Here is a 5059-nt window from a genome sequence, read left to right as displayed (position 1 = left end):
AAGATCCAAGTTTCCATCTGGTATTATTTCTTAAGACAAAAGAGCACCCTTTAGTATTTCTGGCAGTGCAGGTTTGCTGGGAACAAGTTCCTTTAGCTTTCCTCTATCTGAAATTGTTTCTACCTCACTGTCTCCTAGTCTCCATAGTTTCTGATGAGTAGTCTGTGTTAATTCAAGTTACACTTTCCCTAGATGTAATGTTTCATTTTCTCTGGCTCTTTTTAAGGTTTTCTCTTTGCGTGTCGTTTTCAACATTTCGACTATGTTATATGGTGGTGATGTACCTAGGTGTGACTGGCCCATAACGCTCAAGAGGAAAGTCAAAGAAACCGATTTAGATCTTAAAACTAAAAGCACATGTCAGCTACTATGGGGCAAATATTAAGTTGGCTTCCATAGTGATCTGGCTCAACAGCCTTGTTGGGAAAATCTACCACCTAATCCATTGGGCAAATGAGATCTATACATGCAGGGGAAGGAATGTGATTTCCAATGTGCTTGTAGATTATAATTTTTAAAAGACATTACTCTCAGTATGAAATACACAGAATAGAAATATAATCTTAAGGAGCTTTAGACCTTGGATCTCATTCCAGCTCTAATATCCATTAATGTGGGCAAGCCACACTCCCTCACTGAGCTGCCAATTTCTATGTATAAATCTGGGGGCTTCTAATAGATAACTGCTAAGGGCTCTTCTTTCTATGTTTCTAGGATTCTCTTAAGTCTGCAACCGACTCAACAGTGGAAAACGACTGAGTATATTTTGCCAGCATCTCTTATAAACCCACAATTGCTACATTGTGCTCCTTAGCTGATGAAGGAAAGTGGAGATTTTCATCTTCAAACCATATATAAAATTAAGTCATCTCTTTACTGAATTCCTTGACCATGTTACTCAAAATTAAAGGGTCTATCATATCCAGCTTCCCCAGATGGATTTGTGGGTTTTGGTTTTTTTTGTCTTAGTGGAATACAATCTGTCCCTGTCTTATTTTTTAAAATGGTTAAAGATGTGCCCCTTGGGTAAACAAACTCTTGTAGCCTTAGTAACAGGAATCCCACAGAGACTCAGGCAGTGATGAGCTTGGGCCAGGCAATCTTTCTAATTTGAATGAATCTATACTTTTGCTATTTTGGTTAGGTTTAATTTCTGCAGGAACATTTGTTTCATTTTTAGATAAAGATATAGATTGGTAGGCCTACAGATTGTTATTATAAGTTTAAACTTATTTAAAATCAAATGAGTTAAAAAGTTTAAAGTTGCCTTAGAGATCAATTCCTTTAATTTACTAAGGTAACTGTAGCCCACAGTACTAATACGATGGTGTCAAGGGAAGGAGATGGAAAGAAGTCTTTATTGATGGCTTGCTAAGAGCCAGACTCTTTGTATGTTATACCTTACACTTTTAATCAGACAACTGTATAGTTTAGTTATATTTATTTGCACTTTAGAGATGAAATTAAGGCTCAGAGATACCAAGTTACTAACTCAAAGCCACACAGTATAGTTTTTAGGCTGCTGTGAATAGTTTATAAGCTACAGAGGTAGGATTCAAATCCAGATCTCTGTGACTCAAAGATACGTTTTTCCTTTGGGCCATGTTGCTTCATGGTACACCACAGTATGGTTTTTACAGAAATAGGCTAGCGCATGAGTTTTCTGATTCTAAGACAAATGCTTTTTCCATATATCATATGCTCCTCCTTTTGATTACCCTTTTCTAAACTTACAGTAAATTTCTCCGAAGTCTAAAGATAATGGGGAAATAGATATTAATGATCAATCTATAAATAGTAATACTTATAATGGTTAATAGTTATTGACAATGAAACTATTAGGCACCCAAGATAATACCAGATAATAGATTATTGTATTTCTCAAATGAATCATGAAACTTATTTTATACGGATGCAAAACAGACTTAGGAAAGTGAAATAATTTGCCAAAGGACACAGCTATTGGATATCAGAGTCAGAATTTCAACCCAGAGGTCTATCAAATTTTATAGTTTTTTGATTGATGTACACATATGTGTGTATGTGTTATAATTTATTTAAAGAAAATGCACAGAACTTAAGTTTACAGCCAGCTGAGTTTTTGACAAATGTGTATATTCATGTAAACCACCATGCCAATGGAGATACAGAACACTTCTATTATCCCAGAACATTCCATCATAACCATTACAGTCAAACCCTAGTCTCAGTCTCAAGAAACAACAGATATGATATATTTCAGGAGGGCCCTGCCTGTTCTAGAGTTTCATATAAATGGAATTAGATAGTATGTACACTATTAAGTCTGACTATTCTAAATAATGTGCCCAAGAAATGTCTGAGAGACTCATCCGTGTTGCTGTGCTTATCAGTCATTTCTATTTTTCTTAAGGCCAATTACTATTCTATTATGGAAATATATTACAATTGGTTTCTACATTCTCCTGTTGATAGAAATGTTTGCCTGTTAAAAATAAAGCTGCCATGAACATTCTTGTAAAAGTGTTACAGATATATGCTTTCATTTCTTTTGAAAATATACATAGAGGTAGAACTGGTCAGTTATGTGGTAGGAGTGTTTAATTTTTTAAGAAACTACAAATTTCTGAAGTGATTTCATCACTTTACACTGCCATTAGCAATGCAAGGGAGTTTCATTGGTTCCACACACTTAACAACATTTTTCATTTTAGTGATCTTAACGGGTTTGAAGTCATGTCTTGGTGTGGTTTTAATTTTCGTTTCTTAAAGATTAATGATAAGCAGCTTTTCTTATGCCTCTTGGCCACCTGTATGCCTTCTTTTGTGAAGTGTCTGTTCAATTATTTTGCCTATTTTTATTGGATAATTTTATTTTTATTTTTGACATGGAGTTCTTTATACATTTCGGATACAAGTTCTTTGTCAGATACATGCATTGTGAATTTTTCTCCAAGTCTGCCTTTTTTTCTTGAGTTGTTTGATGAATAAAAGTCTTTATTTTTGATGACATCTAATTTATCTTCTTTCCATTTATGATTAGTGCTTCTTGTGTGTTATCTCAGAGATCTTTGCTCATGCCACTTCTGTGAGGATATTCTGTTGTTTCTTTCCAGAAACGTTATGATTTCAGCTTTATAATTAAGAAAATGATCCATCTTGAATTAATTACTTTATGTAGTGAGTAGACTTGTTCTACCACTTTATTTTGAAATGACATTTCCTTTCCCCATTGTACTTAGAATTTATAATTTCTTCAGAAATTAATTGCATCAATGCTTCTTTACTTTCTATTATTTCTATACAATGCTTCTATGACTTACTATTCTATTCCATCCATTTATTTGTCTAACCACAGACCAGCACCACACTGCCTTAACTACTGCATCTTTAAAACAAATCTTTAAGTCAAACAGTGTAAATCTTCCAACAATTCTCTTTCTCAAGACTGTTTTAGCACTTTCTTCCCTCATCTACTGCCAGAATGAAGACCATTCTCAGCGACCAGACTGTTGACATTCTAGAAAATGCCTGAAGGGATCACTCTGACGAGAAGTACGGGTATGGAGAAGGGCCCCAGAGGAACCCTGCGGATGGACTCCAGTCACATCAAGGTAGAGCTCATTCACCTTGGAAAGAAAAAGAAGAGGCTCTAGGTTGACAAATGGGGAAATAGAAAGGAATTGGCTACTCAGACTCAGAGACTCCAAGAATGAACTAGCGGTTACCAAAGGGGAGGGGTGTGGGAGGGCGGGTAGGGAGGGAGGGAGAAGGGGACTGAGGGGTATTATTCTTAGTACACAGGGTGTGGGGGGTCATGGGGAGAACAGTGTAACACAGAAAAGGCACACAGTGGATCTCTGGCAACTTGCTGCACTGATGGACAGTGACTGCATTGGGCTATGGGTGGGGACTTGATAATGTGGGTGAATGTAGTAACCACATTGTTTTTTCATGTGAAACCTTCATAAGAGTGTATATCAATCATATCTTGATAAAAAATTTTTTAAAAAAAGAAAGGAATTGGCTACTCTTTGCAACTATCTGTAATCCTGCACAGAACATGATTAAGGGTGTGACCCTGCACTTCCAGTTACAAGATGAGGTCTGTGTACACTCCTCCACCAACATCGTTTTTCAGGAAAATGACTCCCTTATTGAAATCCAAATTTCTTGGGTGAAAATACATCCTCAGGGTTCAGATGGGGTGTTGGCTTGTTCAGTATATCAAATCCAGAAAGATGAGCTGATTCTCGAAGGAAATAACACTGAACTTGTATCAAATTTGGCTGCTTTGATTCAGCAAGCCAGAACAGTTAAAAATAAGGATATCAGACAGAAAATTTTTGGATGGAATCTATGTTTCTGAAAAAGGAACAGTTCAGCAGGATGATATGAATAAGATCTAAAGTTGTGCAGCTAGAGAAACAGCAAGATGCCCAATGATTACTTAGACTTATTTGTGGTATTTTAAAATTGCAATGAAAGTCTTACTGATTTTTTAGGGGCAGGGGTGGAGGGAAGAGACTGTTTTAATTATTCCAGGACCTTTAAGTTTCCATATAAATTTAAGACAATGCTTAATTTTTACCACAAAATTCCTTCTCCAAATTAAATTGGGATCATTGACTACAGACACCTAATTGGGAAGCAATGACATCTTAACAATTTGAGTTTTCTAATCCAAGAACATGGTATATTTTTCAATTTATTTGCTACTTACTCTATTTATTTACTAATTCAACTTGTCTTAACAATGATTTTAAATTTTCAGGTAGAAGTCTTGTTCACATTGTGTTAAAATTTCTCATAAATATTTTGTTTTTATGTTAAAGTAAATATTAACTTAAAATTATTAATTCTCAATAATTTATTGCTAAGATACAGAAACACAAGTGAGTTTTGCATATTGACCTTTTATCCTGAATTTTCTGAAGTTACATATTAACTACTGTAGTTTATTTTGTTTTAGTGGATTTCTCAGAGCTTTTTATGTATATAATCATGCTGTATGCAAAAAAAAATACAGAAAGTTTTCTACTTCTGTTCCAAAATGTGTACGTTTTATATCATTTTCTTG

General features: G+C 35.0%; 1 pseudogene; it reads left to right on the top strand.

The window, feature by feature from the left end:
• The first annotated feature begins 3463 nt into the window (after positions 1-3463).
• On the top strand, positions 3464-4665 carry LOC118915085 (60S ribosomal protein L9-like; annotated as a pseudogene).
• The last annotated feature ends 394 nt before the right edge of the window (positions 4666-5059 follow it).

The sequence above is a fragment of the Manis pentadactyla genome, chromosome 3 (assembly GCF_030020395.1).
Source record: "Manis pentadactyla isolate mManPen7 chromosome 3, mManPen7.hap1, whole genome shotgun sequence".
Classification (NCBI taxonomy): domain Eukaryota; kingdom Metazoa; phylum Chordata; class Mammalia; order Pholidota; family Manidae; genus Manis; species Manis pentadactyla.
Note: the sequence above shows the minus strand (reverse complement) of the source record. Positions and strands in the feature narration are given on the sequence as shown.